Below are 19,142 nucleotides of genomic sequence, written 5' to 3' on the forward strand. Positions count from 1 at the left end.
CTTTAGTCGCATCATGTTCTTTCCTGTGCCCACTTGGGAAATTGCAATTTCATTGTACTGGGTTGTGCTCATGTATTGGTAGTTGAAAAAAAAAATCAAAGCAGGTTGTTTCAATATGCAACCCTGATAGAGAGTTAATTATGACACAACAAAATTACTCTAAATTCTATTTTTGTGAATAATGACCACTTCTGCAGTTACGACTGAAAGAAATCACAATATGCTATGACGTGTATATCCATGTTTTGTATATGCATATAAAATATATGTCATTGTGTCTTGAAGGTATGTTAAAAATTAAGATACTATGTACTCAAATGTTAGTTATTCAAATATTTAATATACTCTAATAGTATTCTAGATAACTAAACATTAGAAATAATCTAAACCATCAATATTGAAAGGCCAGAAATAACCAAATCACTAACTAAACAAATTGCCATTGTTTTCATCATTAAATTTTAAAAGAAAACCACTAGAATTCAGAGAATATTAATTCTTACTTTTCAAAAAAAGAAGCGGTGACTCCTAGAAACAGAAAACATGGCCAGGGTTACAGAGCTCAAAAGGTACAGGAAGGAATGTGTGGGGGCTCCATGGCCCCCACGGGAATGTGGGTGTTGTGTTTAATTCTGGTTTTGGAGAGTTTTTAAAATATATTTTAATATAGCTTTTAAAGCATGTTTTTTCTTTATTTGGAAAGAAGAGAGAGAGAGAAGAGACAGAGTATACAGAGTGAGAGATCAATTTCCTGTTTCTTGGTTCACTCCCCCAAATTCCCACAACAGCAAAGGCTGAGACAGGTCAAATCAGAAACCCAGAAGTCAATCCAGGTTTACCCCATGGGTGCAAGGGCCCCAGGAGCTGAGAAATCACATGCTGACCCCAGGTATAGCACTAGCATAAACCAGCTCAAACAGTGAAGCCAGGAATCGAACCCAAGCTTCTGGCATTGAGTGCCTGTGTCAAAAGCAGCAGCTGAATGAATACGCCACATTGTCTATTCTGGGGGATTTGTATGAGATCTTCTGATGCCCATCTTGTGTACTATGTCCTACACACAGGCAGCCTCCAGAACAACTTCAACAAATAAAGGAAACATAAATATTATTAACTCTCAATAAACAACACACTATGTTCATAATAAAGCAGACATCGCACCCAATAGGAGGTCCTTTAATTGACTCCAAGGATAAAGAAATCACATGTGCTCACATGAGCAGAAAAAGACAGGATTCTTCACTTTAAATCACTGTTGAGGAAAGCTTGGTTGGTACAACCAAGAGAAGAGACAATCTCAGAGAATTGCTGGAAACTATTGGGAAACTAAAACTACCCTCACCTCCAGTTCAACTCTAGCCAAGGATGATTCTGTTGGTTTGGGTCTGTCATGTTCTGAAATGAAAAGTGAAATAATGCAGCAATTCAGGGAAATAATAAAAAGAATGCTCTTGCACATGTAATAGAGGAGAAGAGGAAGGGAAATCATTCAGTGGACCCACAGCTCAAAGAACAACAACTTGTTGACCTGAGCAGGAGGTGACACTGTGTTCATGAGAATCTAAATCTCACTGAAACATAAACGTTACTAGATCACCAACGACTATGCTTATACAAAGGCATGTTTTACATATCATCAGATGTTTCTGTAAATTGGCTAGTGCTATTATTTCTAAACTTACTCGCAAAAATAAAGTTTTGTCTTGAAACACCTTAGAGAATGTTTTGTTGGTCATGAATAGAGAGATTCTGACAATTAACAAGGAGTTTCACACCCTACACATTATTTGGATTCTGTCAACTTTGCCTAAAAAAGGTAAAATCATTCCATTTGAGGGATGAGGAAACTTGGCCTGGAGATTCAGTCCCAAGATCAAAGACACACAAACTGCTGATGTTAGACTTCTGAACTGATTCCATGTGTTCCATGTGTTGCTCTGTTCTTTGAAAAAGGCATTCAGTTCAACTGGGTTCACCAACATTTTCAGAATGTGCTTTGATTCACTATTGCGTGATTCACTCTAACCTGTGGCTTTCATAATCAACATGAATTTAGTGAATGATTACCACAATAATTGATCAAAATCAGGTTCAATACAGTTTAGAACTTGAACAGTTCCACTTCTTGATTCATGCAACATTCAGGAGAAAGAGAAGAAATTTTCTGCCTAATTCACATAGTTCTAAACTCTTAACAGAACATCACCAATTATTTTGTGTTCTCTGACCTCTGTCACTCTCTGTACAGCAATCACATTACTCCTTGAAGATAAGTGACCCTGCTCTTCTTCTCCTCCTTTCCCATGAGTTGACATCTTGCCTGGACTGTTTATATGCACATAGTGTTTATAAAAATCATGGATAATCTTTTTTGAAAAGGAGAGAGATGGACTGGGAAAGAAAGATGAGACAGAGCGACCACCCATCTGCGGGTTACTCCTCTAATGTCCATAGTATCTGGTGATGTGTTTGACTAAAATTGAGAGCCAGGAACTCGACACAAGTCAACCATGTAGGTAGCATGGCCCCAGGAATGTGAGTCAAGCCTGCATCCTCTCAGTGTGTGCATTCTCAGGACGATGGAATGGAGAGCAGCACTGAGACTGAAACTCAGGCCCTGCTGGGGAATGCAGGAGTCCCAAATGGCACATTAAGTGCTACACCAAACACTAGTCCCACGATCATATAAAATCCAAAGATAAAATGATCTCTGGGATCAACTATTCCAAATTTATTTATTTATTTGTTTGTTTTTGACAGGCAGAGTGGAGAGACAGAGAGAGAAAGGTCTTCCTTTGCCGTTGGTTCACCCCCCAATGGCCGCCGCTGCTGGCACACTGCGGCCGGCGCATCGCGCTGATCCGAAGGCAGGAGCCATGTACTTCTCCTGGTCTCCCATGGGGTGCAGGGCCCAAGCACCTGGGCCATCCTCCACTGCACTCCCTGGCCACAGCAGAGAGATGGTCTGGAAGAGGGGCAACCGGGACAGAATCTGGCGCCCCGACCGGGACTAGAACCTGGGGTTCCGGCGCTGCTAGGCAGAGGATTAGCCTGTTGAGGCATGGCGCCGGCCCCAAATTTATTTTAATGTTCAGAAATGAGCAATTCTTACCTCAGTGATATATAGTGTCATCAGTACATCAGTAAAAGTGATTGTCTTAGAATCCCAGTGTTCCAGACTGGTGCTGTGGCATAATGCGTAAAGCCACCACCTGCAGTTCAGCATCGTCATTGGCTCCAAATCAAGTCCCAGATGCTCCATTCTGTGAGTCTGCTGTGTGGATTGCTTCCCATGTTGGAATATTCACTCCTTTTTAATTCCATTTGTATTACCAAAAACTTAATCCAATCTATATGATCAGTTTAACACTTAATCCTATCCAAATGCTGACTTTAACACTTAAAATGCTATTTTTACCACTGAGCTTAAAGGGATTTGGTATCCCATGGTAAGTTTGTAAACTGTACCGTTAGATGTAAATTTTTGCAAATATATGCAGAACTATACAATTTTACAGTTGCAAACTATACATTTCACAGGTACAACAGTTAATATTCCCACAATGCTGACCCATCCACCCATACTCCCACCCTTCTTCCTCCTCTTATTTAAAAAAAAAAAAAAAACTTTTATTTAGTAAATCTAAATTTCTTAAGTACAGATTATGGATTACAATGGCTTTTTCCCCCTTATAACTTCCCTCCCACCTGCAAACCTCCCATGTCTCGCTCCCTCTCCCATTCCATTTACATCAAGATTCATTTTCAATTCTCTTTATATGCAGATCAAATTAGTATATATTAATATTTCATCAGTTTGCACCCACACAGAGCATAAAGTGTAAAATATTGTTTCAGTACTAGTTATAGTGTTAATTCACATTGAACAACACATTAAGGCCAGAGATCCTACATGAGGAGTACGTAAACAGTGACTCCTGTTGTTGACTTAACAATTTGACACTCTTGTTTATGGTGTCAGTAATCTCCCTAGGCTCTCCTCCTCTTTTTCTAACTCAAACTCTTGATTTTACTAATATCATTTTCAATTTACACTATACAAATATGATTAACTCTATGTTGAATAAAGTGTTCAACAAAATACTATGAAGGAGAACAAAAAACTGCTCCTCAACGGTCAAAACAAGGACTGTTCAAAGTCATTGATTCCCAGCACTTATTTTAATATAAGGAATACTAATTTCCTGCATTTCATACACACAAATTTACGAACATGGTGATTCCTCCACACTACCATCCTTGACCACACAATTCATATTTTAATATCATAACCTCCTGTATTCCTCACTTCCAGGTTTCCTAGTACCCTGGCCAGTGATCAGCACTGCCTCCTTGCAGTCCACCTTCTACCCTGGCTACTTTTTGCTCAGGAGACTTGCCCCACAGCACCCAAGAACCTGAGGCCGCTGCTCCAGTTCACTCACTTCCACCTCCAATAGACTCATGGCCAAGTACAGGGAACTCGATGTGACTGGAGCCAAACAGTACACTGGAGTGTGTCTGGTCAAGGTTTCTAAAAATTTTTCACCGCAATGGACTTAAGTACCTGAAAGAGATGAAGCTGAGAAACTGCGGATTTCCAAGAATCAAGGAAGAACTGTGGCGTCCTTTACTTTGGATGAAGATCTTTCAAATATTCATTATTCTGGTGAGAAACCCCTTTCAGTCAGTGCCCCTCAAGATCATCCATCTACCTTCCAAACTGCTGGATGGTAAACAGTGTTTACCGAGAGCTCACTGGAGAGGTTGTCTCTGGAAGAAGCTGGAATAAAGCGCTGAGTGCCAACATGCTGCCAATGAGAATTACATGAGATTGAAGAGATGGCAAGCAGAGGAATCTCCCAAAGCAGTAAGAACATCCCAACAACTGGGTTGATCTTTTACTTTGGAATGTCTAACTGCGCACTCGGCTCTGTGCCCTTCCCTGGGTGGTCAACATTCTCTACATCTCTTGCTTCCACATTTCCTGCATTCTGTTCCCCCAAGGGAGCTTCTAGGTCTTTGAATTTGAGCCACTGTCCTGCAGAGAAGTGGTCTGATTCTGCACACTAGTCCCACAGCTCGCTGTGGAAATCCTGAGCTTTTCATCAGTTGCCCTTAGTAGTTTCTATTGTGTTTTGACTTCTGTGTTTTACTGGAAGTGGTTTCATATCCAGAGCCCTGATCTTTCTTGCAGAAGATGAAATAAATTGTTGTTTTCTGAATAGTGAGAATTTTTCCCAGGATTTTTTGCTACCTTGCATATAACCCGATGTATCAGGGGTGTGGACCTGTCCATGTAAGCAGACACTTCTGAATATTCATTTTCTTGTAAACTTGAACAAAACGGATTGTGAATTTCAATTATGTTGCAGCTAATGTTGATAAGCTAATGCCAGGTTTTTGTCTTGCTGTGATGACCACTCTAAAACATGCTGTCTTAATTCAGAGAGAAGTGAATACTTGAATCATGACAGCACACTCAACTTCAACCATGGACATGGTTGAAGCAGTGAGAAATGCTCCCTTATCACCAGTGAATCTGCACTGAATGTCTTCAGCATTTGCTGCCCTTCCCACAAGTGCAGATCCTCAACAGAATGAAGTCCATGCATCATGTCCCTGTCTGGTGCAGAGACCCATGTGACACAATGGCTAGTTGCATCACACCACACCATGGAGGTTACTGAGCTGAGCCCCACCTGTAAGCAACCTGCACCAACCGTGAGGGCTGATCATGCATCATGGATTGAAGTGGAGGAAACGAAATAAAATGATTAATCATTATAGGAGTTAATGGATAGACAATGCCTCTGAAGAGAGGGAGTTGCAGACAACAGCACAGAGGCAGAGAGTTTATTCTCTTTCAAATAGGAATGAAGCATAGCTGGTATGAAGGTGGCACAGAAACAAATCCATTGACAGCTGCAGTGATGTCCAGGTCCTTTGGCTCAACCGGAGATTGCAGTTCAAAGTTCTGCAAAATGGAGGCCAGGCCTTCTCCCACACAGATCCGTTTTCCTGAAAATAACAAACAGAGAGAGGTGTTAGTAAACTGGCACAGGTGCAGTCTCTTATCTGTGGCGCGATCTACATTCTATGCCCCGGTACTCGCCGCCATTACTGACATTCTATGCCCCGGTACCGGCCACCATTACTGAAATCCAGGTAGACACATGGCCCAAACTACCTGTGCCAAGCTCCACCCCCAACTTAATGGGATTAGCTAATTCCTACCTCACTGCCCACCCCCTGGAAAAACTATATTAGACCTCCATCCCAGACATGCATTCTCTTTTTCCTTCGCTGCCCCTTCACTCCGGTTTGTAGGATGTTCCCCAATAAACCCTTTCCCTTACTCTGGTGTCCGGTGTGTTTTGTGATGGCTAACATTAATATATAACAGAGGGCAATCACTTGCAGTCTTAACTCTGAATGTAACAAACACTGTGTTAGTAACTGGTACAAAGAAAATAGACGGTAATTGATGGATGCGTGGATGTGTGGATGGATGCATGGATGGAAGTTTGGAAAGGTTTGTATAGACAAATGTATAAGGTCTGGCACACTTCTCTCTCCTCTTAGCCCTAGCCATGCACATTTTTCAGCAACTTTGATGCACAATCAAATTTCAGGTTTTGCATTCTACTGTTTTTTCTGACCGCATAAGAACAGTTTTCTGATCCTTTCATTCATTATGTCCTTAATACTGTGCTTCATTTCTCTTCCGTCCATTACGTCTATTTCTTTTGGGGCAGATGAAATGTCATCTTTACTATCAGAATGTTGGGTACTCCACACCATGCCTCACAATTGGATATGAGAGAGCAAGAACCAGGTATCTTTTCTCCATACTTCCTCCCTACCCCCTGCAGAGTATGCATCCCTCTCATACAGCACTAAAAACAATGGAAACTGATTATCTTTACTCAACTAGTCACTAATTTGGGTGAGGTCTTTGAGTACTGTTCTGTGCTTGCTTATACTTATATCTCCAGACAAGACTCCGCAGGGTGAGAGACACCACATAGAAGAATTTCAATGAAGTTGTGGAGTTGAACATCTTTATCATGGTGTGTGACAGAAAGTTTTCTCAATTTTACCTTCTAGGAAGATATCTTAGGTACCCCGAGTATGCATCTAGAGGAAGAATTCAATCAACCTATAGTTTAGATTTCTCTGGGTGGAAGGAATGTGTCAACAACCCAGAGCCTCAGTAACCTGGTGAATAATGAGGATGTATTGTGAGTAGAGAAAGTTCATGGACATTGCGGGTTGTGCTCCTGATCGTGTACAAAAAGGAATTTACCAGTTCCCTAGACGGTAGCATGGTACCAAAAAGTTTTCTAGTTCCAAAACCAGAAAAAATACTGCAAAGAAAGAGAACTAGAGACCAAAATCCCAGATGAGCATTTAGCAAGAATTCTCAGATGAATACTAGCTATTCAAATCCAACAACATTTCAGAATCAGTATTCAATTGAACCAAGTGAGATTTAACCCTGGTATGCAGACAAGGTACACCATATGCAATTCAATAAGTGAGATTCATCATATTAACAATTGTGAAATAAAAACCATATGATTAACTCAATAGGTGCAGAGAAATCCTTTAATAATATAAAGCACCATTTCATGATCCAAACTTTAAGGAAAATGTGTATAGAAGGATCATTCCCATATAAATATATAGGACAAACCAACATCCAGCATCATATTGAATGTGAAAAAATTGGAAGCATATCCATTAAGATGTGGAACAAGACAAGGAGGTCCACTTTCACCATTGCTATTCAATACAGTTCCAAAAATTTTGTCAGAGCTATTGTGCAATAAAGAAATCAAAGGGATACAAATTGGAAAGCAGGAAGTCAAAGTCTCCCTGTTTGCAGATGACATGATCCTTTATTTAAGGGAACCAAATGACTCCACCAAGGGACTATTGGAACTCATAAGAGAATCTGCAGGATATAAAATCAATACATAAATACATCAGTAATATTTGGATACAAAGACAATGCCATGGTTGAGAAAGAAATTGTAAGATTAGCTTCATTGAAAATAGCTACAAAAATTTAAATATCTTGAAATAATTTTTTGACAGGCAGAGTGGACAGTGAGAGAGAGAGACAGAGAGAAAGGTCTTTCTTTGCCGTTGGTTCACCCCCCAATGGCCACTGCAGCCGGCATTCCGCTGCCAGCACACCACGCTGATCCGATGGCAGGAGCCAGGTGCTTCTCCTGGTCTCCCATGGGGTGCAGGGCCCAAGCACTTGGGCCATCCTCCACTGCACTCCTGGGCCACAGCAGAGAGCTGGACAGGAAGAGGAGCGACCAGGACAGAATCCAGTGCCCCGACCGGGACTAGAACCCGGTGTGCCAGCGCCGCAGGCAGAGGATTAGCCTATAGAGCCATGGCGCCGGCCTTGAAATAAATTTAACCAAGGGTGTGAAAGATCTCTACAATGAAAATGTTAAAAAATTAAGTAAAAATAGAAAAAGACATAAAAAATGGAAAACTTCAATTTTCTTCTATTGTAAAGCATAATATCATAAATGTTGATACCACCCCAAACAATTTGAAAAATACCAAGGACATTCTTTTCAGATCTTGAAAAAATTGATGCTAAAATTCATATGGAAACATAAGGAATCCCTATGTTTATTTTACCTCAATTCATAGTAGATAAGCTTTAGACTGAACTCAGCTTTCCATCACCTAATGACTGGATAAAGAAACCGTGATTATATGCATATTGTTGAATATACTGTGCAATGCACATAAAAAGTGAATTCCTATCTTTAGCGATAGAAACCTTATGCTTAGTTAAATTAGCCAGTCCCAAAAAGACAAGGGAAAATGGAGGTCACCCAACTCAAATGCTTAGTAACTTCTGTATTATTGCCAGATTGTCTGAACTTGAGTTACCTTGTTTTTGATGTAAATGAATCATTTTTTAAGCCAGCATTAACTACATTTCCTTCTGTTTACACACAGCATAATCTTAATAAATAATTATATCAGTAAGTTAGGAGCACATCATGAAATTATTTCATGCCCAATATAGAGTTCACAATTTTCGTCTTATGACAAAACTTGATATGGAATCAACTGTACCTGCAAGTTCATTAAGAAGCTGAAAGTATGCAAAGCTGATATGGCAGCAAAACCTAGAATGATAAAAGGTTCCTCAAGAAATGATGAGGTCAGCACCACTGTGTCCAGAAGGGAAGCAACTGGCAAGATGGACGGGGGACACACACAGGAATAAATCGGGAGGTATAAGGTGAAGAGACGCTGTGGTCATGAAGATACATCTGAGACGTTCATTGTGCACACTGACCAAGGACAGAATAGGAGTAGTGCTGATGCCAGAACTAATGGACTAATTGTATGGGGTTCTCACCCACTGTATGTGAGGAGAGAATAAGCCATTGAAAAGGACATGCGCGTTTGGAAAGGACTGAAAAGATTGCGTGACAGAGAACCGATCAGAAGGAGAAATTTTTAAATATTGAGGACAAGAGATCATTTATATTTATAGTTTTAGTTTTCTAACCAGTCCCTAAGTAGGCATTATATTAATGAAGTTTTTATAATATCGAAATGATCTGTGCATATCAGTGTTATATAATCAACACTCTGAAAATAAACTAAATCCTCTCAGCACATACATTTGCTACACAAAGACACACAAAAAAGATAGCAAAGTGGTAGACTTTCCATAAAATAGAGCAGTGATACTGCTATGATGGCAATTCTGGAGCAATGTCACAAGCATGCTAGATCAGGAAGTTCAGGAATCAGTCCCTACAGGAAAAGAAAATCACTGACCTTGAAACATCTGTCTGGGGAAAGTATTTCAGGACTCTGGGTTCTCATCAGACAGTTGCAGCATTCAGGCTAGTGCTTGATGAAGAACTTGTCTCCTGTATTTCTGGGAATTTGGGCGTTTCTCGTATAAGTAGAGGCCAACATACGTCGTACCTCAGCTCTGTGGCAGGCAATTTTGGGGCCAGTGTCCTGTGCTGCTGTGTGGCTTTCTGGTCCCAGACTGGGAATGGGAAATATTTTCCTTTAAAAATAAGGAGTTGTGCCTTTTGGTTGCTGATGGGCTGGGCATTGTTTCAATCCCATGTGCTCCAACAACTTCTCCAGGGCACTAAGTGAGGAATTTAAAGAAGCGCAATGACTTTAACATTTTTTTCTATTTTTACTGGACCCGATTTTAACAAAATCTGTCACACACTGACCCGTAGCAGAGAAAACAGAACAAGATCCAAGTGACCACATGACAGGAAATATAACCTTTGGTAACATAATTTAATATTTTCTAAATAAATATGTAGTTGCAGGCTTTGTCAAGGAAAAATAACAATTTATGTGATGCAGAAAATTCTCATTTCCAGAATTGACATATTATGTCCATTTCTCAACTAAAATTACATGGTATACAAAGAAGCAAGAAATATGACCCATTAAGAATTTAAAAATTATTTTACAGGGACAGCACTGTAGCACAGTGGGCAAAGCCACCACCTGCACTGCTGGTATACCTTTTGGGCGCCAGTTCGAGTCCTGACTACTCCTCTTCTGATCCAGCTCTCTGCTATGGCCTGGGAAAGCAGTAGAAGATGGTCCAAGTCCTTGAGCCTCTGCACCCACTTGGGAGACCTGGAGAAAGCTCCGGGATCCCAGCTTCGGTTTGGTATAGCTCCGGCCATTGCGGTCTTCTAGGGAGTGAACCAGTGGCTGGAAGACCTTTCTCTCTCTCTCTCTCTCTCTCTCTCTCTCTGCCTCTCTGTAACTCTGCGTTTCAACTAAATAGATAAATCTTTAAAAAAAAAATGATTTTACAGAAGTAATTTCTGAGGAAACAAAGTCATTGGTCACATGATAAAATCTTAAAGTTCAATTTCTAAAATGTTCAAGAGCTGAAGAAAATTATATACAAAGAATGAAATACAGTTACAAGAATATGTGTGAAAAAGTAGAATATAACACTAAAGAAAAAGAAAATAAAGAAGGAAAAACAAAGAGAAACTCAGAATTTGAAGATATACTAAGAGATAAGTATTCATGTTATGAGTAACTATGTGCAGCTGGCACTGTGGGGTAGCAGGGAAAGTCACCTCCTGCAGTGCCAGCATCCCATATAGACACCGCTTCAAGTCCCATCTTCTCCACTCCCAGTCCAGCTCCTGCTAATGCTCCTGGAAAAGTAGTGGGAGATTGCCCAAGTGCTTGGGCTCCTGTCAACTTGTGGGAAAACTGGTAGAAGCTCCTGGCTCCTGGCTTTGGATTGGCATAGCTCTGGATATTGCAGACATTTGGGGAGTGAATCAGTGGATGGAAGATCTCTCTCATAATGTCTGTAACTCTGCCTTTCAAATAAATAAATAAATATTTAAAGAAAATAATTAAAAAAGAGTAAATATATAGGTAATGGTAAAAAGAATATTTTTATGTTTTTAATGTAAGTGTTTTTAAATAAAAATCTTATAGCAGAATTATAAATATATGTTACTGGATATAACATAAAAAGATACAGTGTGTAATAACAACATTATGCCAATTAGGAAAAGCCAGTCCCAGAAGGAGAAACATTTTGTGTTTCCAGTTATAGGTACCTAGAATAGCTAATACCAGGAAACAGCATGTAGAATGGTGGTTGACAGGGATTGGAGAGCAAGAAATTATTATTTAATGGATATTAAGTTTCTATTTTGTAGAATGAAATAATTCTGGTATGGATGGTGGTGATAGTTACAAAACAAAGTGAATGTGCTCAATGCGACCAAATGTTGTTCCTCTTAAATAATTAGTTTAACAACTTTTCTGTTATGCGCATTTTGCCACACTTTAAACTTCTTTATGTATTACACATCCTAATCAAATATAATTTATCCAAGAAATTCAGGGGTGGTTAAAAGAAAAGCGATTAGTGCAGGATAACCCATTTTTAGAATGTGGAAAAAAATCATCTCAACAGATTTTTAAAAAGCATTAGCAGTAAGAGTTTGAGTTGCCAGAATAGGAAGGGAGCTTACTGCTCTATAGGGAAAGATAGTTTAAAAAAATTGAAGATACTGCATTCCAAGGGGAAAGTTAGGGAGAAAACTGTGGTGGAAATTCTGCAGACAGTAGAGGGACCCTTAGATCTATGCAGAGGGCACAGACACACAGCATGAACATGGACACAACACAGGAACTCAGCGGCTGGGCGCCTAAGAGAAAACAGCTATGGAAAGTGAGGTGAGATCATACTGTAGCAGCCCATGCTACTGACAATATAGCTGGGGGGAGTACCTACCATGAGTCTGGCCTGGAGCCCTGTGGGGGACTCAATACTTGCTAACATAGTGGGCAAAAAAGGAACATTTCTCCCTCCCATAACTTCCACAACAGCACTTGGCAACTGAGTGACAGAGGATGGATGCCATTTTGGATACAGGTAACAGCTGCACCAGCTTTTGTGTGCACAGCAACTAGTTGAGACGAGACAGATGCCAACTGTGAATTGGAGAGGGAGGAGGATGAGGAATGGGAGAGTGGGTGGGAGGGCTGGTATGGTGGGAAGAATCACTATATTCCTAATGTTGTATGTATGAAATGCATGAAGTCTGTATTCTTTAAATAAAATGTTTCTTTGGGGAAGTAAATAATCAATCAAACAATAAATCTTTAAAATAAATAATTAAATAAATAAATAGAAACAACAAAGAGATCTATAGACCAATATCTCTGATGAACACAGACACAAAAATCCTTAACAAAATATTAGCTAATCAGATCCAAGAACACAGCATAAAAATCATTCACCTGGACCAAGTGGCACTTATCCCTGGCATACAGAGATGACTTAACATTCACAAATCAACCAATGTGATGTATTACATTAACAAAAAAACTAAGATTATCATTACAATAAATGCAGAGAAAGCGTTTGATAAATTATGACATCCTTTCACGATGAAACACCCTTTCATGAAGAAAACCTTAAGGAAATTGGGTATAGAAGAAACATTCTTAAGCATAATCAAGGCAATCTATGATAAATCCACAGTCAGATTCTTATTGAGAGGTAAAAAATTACAAGCATCTCCAATAAGATCTGAAATGAGGCAAGGATGTCTACTATCACCATTGCTATTAAATATAGCACTGGAAGTTTTAGTCAAAGCCATTAGAAAAGAAAAAGAAATCAAAGTGACACAAATTGGAAATGAGGACGTCAAACTACCCTATTTGCAGATGACATGATTCTATATATAGGGGATCCAAAATACTCCACTAAGAGACTATAGAGACTTATAAAAAAAAGACTATGGCAAAGTTGGCAGACACAAAATCAGCACACAAATATCAATGCCTTTGTATACACAGAAAATTTGATAGCTGAGAAAGAACTTCTAAGATCAATTCCATTCACAATAGCTACCAAAAATAAATAGCTTGGAACACATTTGACAAAGGATGCCAAAGACCAATACAATGAATATTACAAAACAATAAAGAAAAAATTAGGAGAAGATACAAAAAAAATGGGAAAATCTTCCATGTTTATGGATTAGAAGAATCAATATCATCAAAATGTCCATACTACCAAAAACAATTTATGGATTCAATCTGATCCCAAACAAAATACCAAGGACATTCTTCTCTGATCTTGGAAAAGTAATTCTACAATTCATATGGAATCACAAGAGACCACAATAGATAAAGCAATCTTACACAACAAAAACAAAACAGGTGGCATCACAATACCAGATTTTAAATCACACTGCACAACTACACAGTAATTATCATCAAAATAGGCTAGTACTGACAAAAAAAAAAATATAGACCAATGGAACAGAACAAACTCCAGATATCAGTCCATGCTTCTACAACCAGCTAATCTTTGACAAAGGAGCTAAAACCAATCCCTGGAGCAAGGACATTCTCTTAAATAAAATGGTGCTGAGAAAATTGGATCTCCACATGCAGAAATATGAAATAAGACCATACCTTCTACTTTATACAAAAACCCACTCAAAATGAATCAAAGACCTAAATTTATGACCCCATAGCATCAAATTACTAAAGAACATTGGAGAAACTCTGCAAGTCATTGGCATAGGCAAAGACTTCTTGTAAAAGGCCCCAGAATCACAGGCAATCAAAGCCAAAATTGAAGTGGGATTACATCAAACTAAGAAGCTTTTGCACTGCAGAAGAAACACTCAACAAAGGGAAGAGGCAACCAACAGAATGGGAGAAATTATTTTCACTCTATGCAACTGATAAAGGCTTCACATCCAGAAACTATAAAGAGCTCCACAAATTCTACAACAACCAAACAAACAACCCAGTGAAGAAACGGGCAAAGGAATTGAACAGGCATTTTTCAAGAGAGGAAATTCAAATGGCCAACAGATACTTGAGCACATGCTCAGGAGCACTAGCCATCAGGGAAATGCAAATGAAAACCACAATAAGTTTTCACCTCACACCAGTTAGAATGGCTCTCATATAGAACTCAACAAAAAAAGAAAAATACTGATGAGGGTGTGGAGGAAAAGGCACCCTAAACCACTGTAGATGAGAATGTAAACTGGTGCAGCCACTTTGGAGAACAGTATGGGGATGCCTTAAAAATCTGATACAGATACTAGACTTGTTTATGTGCTCCCTTTGACTCTTAGTCCTTTCATTATGATCAATTGTGAACTGAAATTGATCACTTGGAGTAGTGAGATGGCATTGGCACATGCCACCTTGATGGGATTGAATTGGAATCCCCTGGTATGTTTCCAACTCTACCAATTGGGGCAAGTCAGCCCGAGCATGTCCCAAATTATACATCTCTTCCCTCTCTTATTCCCACTCTTATGTTTAACAGGGATCACATTTCGGTTAATTTTCAACACTTAAGAATAACTGTGTGATAATTACAGAATTAAACCAGTCATATTAAGTAGAACAGACAAAAAAAAAATACTATGAGGGATAATGTATTAAGTTGTCCATTAGCAGTCAGAGCTATGCTGATCAAGTCACCATTTCTCATAGTGTCCATTTCACTTCAGGAGGTTTCCTTTTTGGTGTTGAGTCAGTTGTCACCGATCAGGGAGAACATATGGTATTTGTCCCTTTGGGACTGGCTTACTTCACTCAGCATGATGTGTTCCAGATTCCTCCATTTTGTTGCAAATGACTGGATTTCGTTGTTTCTTACTGCGGTATAGTACTCTAAAGAATACATATCCCATAATTTCTTTATCCAGTCTACCGTTGATGGGCATTTAGGTTGGTTCCAGGTCTTGGCTATTGTGAATTGTGCTGCAATAAACATTAGGGTGCAGACCGCTTTTTTGTTTATCAATTTAAACTCCTTTGGGTAAATTCCAAGGAGTGGGATGGCTGGGTCGAATGGTAGGGTTATATTCAGGTTTCTGAGGAATCTCCAGACTGATTTCCATAGTGGCTTGACCAGTTTGCATTCCCACCAACACCAACCGATAGAATAAATAAAGGGGAGAGTGATCCAACATGGGAAGTGAGATACTCAGCAGACTCATAGAATGGTGGATGTCCTAAATAGCACTCTGGCCTCAGAATCAGCCCTAAAGGCACTCGGATCTGGCTGAAAAGCCCATGAGAGTATTTCAGGCATGGAAAGCCAAGACACTCTGGCAAAAAGATCTCTGTGAGTGAGATCCCAGTGGAAAGAACAGGTCTTCAAAGAGGGAGGTGCCTTTCTCTGAAGGGAGGAGAGAACCTCCACTTTGACTATGACCGTGTCTAAACAAGATAAGAGTCGGAGAACTCAAGGGGCTTCCATAGCCTTGGAAACTCATAACTGGTGCATAGGGAGATTACTGATGCCATAAACAGGAGTGTCAATTGGTAAAGTCAACAACAGGAGTCACTGTGCACTTACTCCTCATGTAGGATCTCGGTCCTTAACGTGCTGTACACTGAGGCTTAATGCTATAACGAGTACTCAAACAGTATATTTCACTTTGTGTTTCTATGGGGGTGCAAACGACTGAAATCTTTACTTAATGTACACTAAACTGATCTTCTGTAAAAAAAAAAAAAAAAAGAAAGAAATTTTCAATTCCCAACTTGACTCTCACTGGGATTAAACATGACAATAGGTCTGATCTGATTTCATCATCATTTTAAAAAAATCATCTATTATTTTTCACTTTATGTTTCTGTGTGGGAGCAAACTGTTGAAATACTTACTTAAGGTATACTAAGCTGATCTTCTGTATATTAAGATAATCGAAAATGAATCTTGATGTGAATGGAAGGGGAGAGGGAGTGGGAAAGGGGAGGGTTGTTGGTGGGAGGGACGATATGGGGGGGAAGCCATTGTAACCCATGAGTCGTACTTTGGAAATTTATATTCATTAAATAAAAGATAAAAAAAATAAATAAATAAATAAATAAAGAGAATTTAAAAAAAAAAAAAAAATCTGATACAGACCTACCATTAGACCCAGTCATTCCATTCCTAGGAATTTACCCAAACAAAAAGAAAGCAGCATATGAAAGAATTATATGTACCCCTTTGTTTATTTCAGCAAATTTCACAATAGCTTAGATATTGAATCAACCCAGATGTCCCTCAACTGAAGACTGGATAAAGAAATTATGATATATACACACTATGGAACATTACAGATCAGTTTTAAAAAAACAGTAATCCTGTCTTTTCTAACAAAATGGATGCAGCTGGAAACCGTTCTCCTTAGAGGAGTAAGTCTGTCCAGAAAATATAAATACTATATGTTCTCTCTGATCTGTGCCAACTAATAGCTTACTTAAAGATCTGTAGGCATGAAATTGACACTTTTAGATGTGATGGTTTTGAATAGCCCTTGTCTCAACCATTGAGGAGGTTTGTTTTTTCTTCATACTATGTGTTGAACTCTTAGCCTAGTGTAGGGTAATAAAGTTAACTGAAAATAGATGTTTGCAAAAAATAAGAATGGGAAGAGAAGGGGGAAGGGGAGGAAAAAGAAGTTAGGAGTGCAAGTGGGAGGAAGGATAGGTTGGGAGAAATCACTATGTTCCTAAATTTGTATATATGAAATGCCTTAATAAAATTTTGAAACAAAGAAATTTGAATAATGCAATGCTGTTCACAATAAAAAGGGACTCAGGAAATACAAATAAACTTCCTTATCATTATACAGAAGATTTTGAAAAATTACAAAACTGAATCTTATTACATTTTTAAAGCCTAAATCTTATTCTCTGAAATAAAAAGGAGGAAAATAATACAATCAATGTGTACTTTCACCACTGCTATTCAGCATAGCTGTAGAAGGTCTAGCCAGAGAAATTAGACATGAATAAAAATGTATTCAAATAGAAAAGAAGTGTTTCTATCTAAAGATGACATGAATAAATATTTTTTTCTTACAACCCACAAATAACAAAGAAAGGGGGTAATGGAGCTAGATAGGGAAAGAATTAAAAATGCAATTTGAAGTTAATATCAATTCAAAATAGACTGTTACAGATTTAGAATGTTAACAGTATTCCCATGGTAATTATAAAGAAAACAAATTACCATATGACCCAGAAATTTCACATTTAGGTATACCCTAGAAAAATGAAAGTGTGTCCATAAGGAATCCTACATGTAGATGTTCATAAAAGCATTATTTCCAAGAGCCAAAAGAAGAAATAACACAAACATCCATCAACAGAATGATAAACAAATTCTGGTATGTGTATGTGCAATGTGGAATGCCATCCAGCTACAAAAAAGGAATGAAGTAATGATACGCGCTACAGTGATCCTCTCAACAGTGTGCTAAAATAAAGGAGCCAGAAACAAATGGTCACATACATTCATTGCTTTTACTTGATATGTCTATAATATGCAAATCCACAAGACAGACAGCAGATTAAAGCTCATTGCCTGACAGGGTAGGGGTTTGGGGAGCGATCATTTAATGGAGAGGATAGGTTTCTGTGCAGTGATGTAAAGGTTTTCAAAGTAGAGAGTTGGTGTTTGGACAGCATTGAGAATACACTAAATAACACCAGTGTGAAATGTAAAATGGTTAATTCCATGTTATGTAAGTTTCTCCTCAATTTTTACGTGACAATAATGAAAAGGACTATGGATTTAATGCAATCCCTCTAAATATTCACAAGTGTCTTTGTGGAAATTTATAAGCTTGTACTAAAATTTTCATTGAAATTCAAGGAACCTATTATAGCCAAAATAGTTTTGAGAAAGAACAACCAATGTTAAAAATCTCACACTTCTCTACCTGAAAAGTACAGTCGTTAAGACTTCAAGATGGTACAGCTGGCATAACAGATACATAGATCAATGGAATGGAACTGACAGCCCACAAACAAACTTATATTTATGTTCATTTGACTTATGACCCAGGTGCCAATGTATTCAATGGGGAACAAATAGCCTTTTCAACAAAGAGTGCAGTGATGACATGATCCATGCTCCCAGATTGCCTTCAAGACACCAACCTCTGTCTCCACATCTGTACAAGTTATTGTGTTACACTCAGCTAAATCCAATTCTCTCTTCTACCAATTCTTTCCCAAGATACAACTGAACACCTCCACACACACCACACACTCCATCTGAAATTCCCTCTCCTGTCCTGCACTGAAAATTTCTAAATACTTCCTTCAATGTGTAGGATATGCAGACTAAGCTTTGCTCCCCTCTCCCTTACACTTGTGCAATGATGATGTCATCTTCACATTACACCATGACACTTTGTGATTTTTTCATTGTTTGTAATTATTTATTTGCACAGGAGATGTGCACTATGTTTCTCCTTTGCAGGATTATTTTTGTCTAAAAACAAAACCTAGGTATTCTAATAATTTAACAATTTAATTTTATAATATGTGTCTTCAACACGTTTATCGTAATGTACATTATAGCAAATATATATTGGCTTTCATTTTCTTACACCGAAATAACTTATCTTTTAAGTCTTTATTTCCACAAAATTTATATAAAGTACCCTAATATTTTTCATAATACTGAGAGATCATTCATTCTCTAGATATGTAAATTGCTTGTCAAACCAGCCTGATCATTTAAATGTCCACTATATATGCAGAATTGTTCAATGAATCTAAAAATACACAAG

The 19,142-nt window shown here is 38.6% G+C and overlaps 1 protein-coding gene across 1 annotated transcript in view; it reads right to left on the bottom strand.

Moving 5' to 3' along the window:
• Window positions 1–58: 58 nt before the first annotated feature.
• The window catches only part of LOC108175379 (cytochrome P450 2C5), a 46,843-nt gene continuing 27,759 nt past the window's right edge, over window positions 59–19,142 (bottom strand). The window contains exons 4-5 of the transcript XR_011382354.1: window positions 9,835–10,162; window positions 59–6,021 (exon numbers count right to left, since the gene is read on the bottom strand). The gene's annotated coding sequence lies outside the window, so the exon portion shown is untranslated. The remainder of the gene's footprint in view (window positions 6,022–9,834; window positions 10,163–19,142) is intronic.

Source organism: Oryctolagus cuniculus, chromosome 15 (genome assembly GCF_964237555.1).
Source record: "Oryctolagus cuniculus chromosome 15, mOryCun1.1, whole genome shotgun sequence".
In the NCBI taxonomy this organism is placed as follows: Eukaryota; Metazoa; Chordata; class Mammalia; order Lagomorpha; family Leporidae; genus Oryctolagus; species Oryctolagus cuniculus.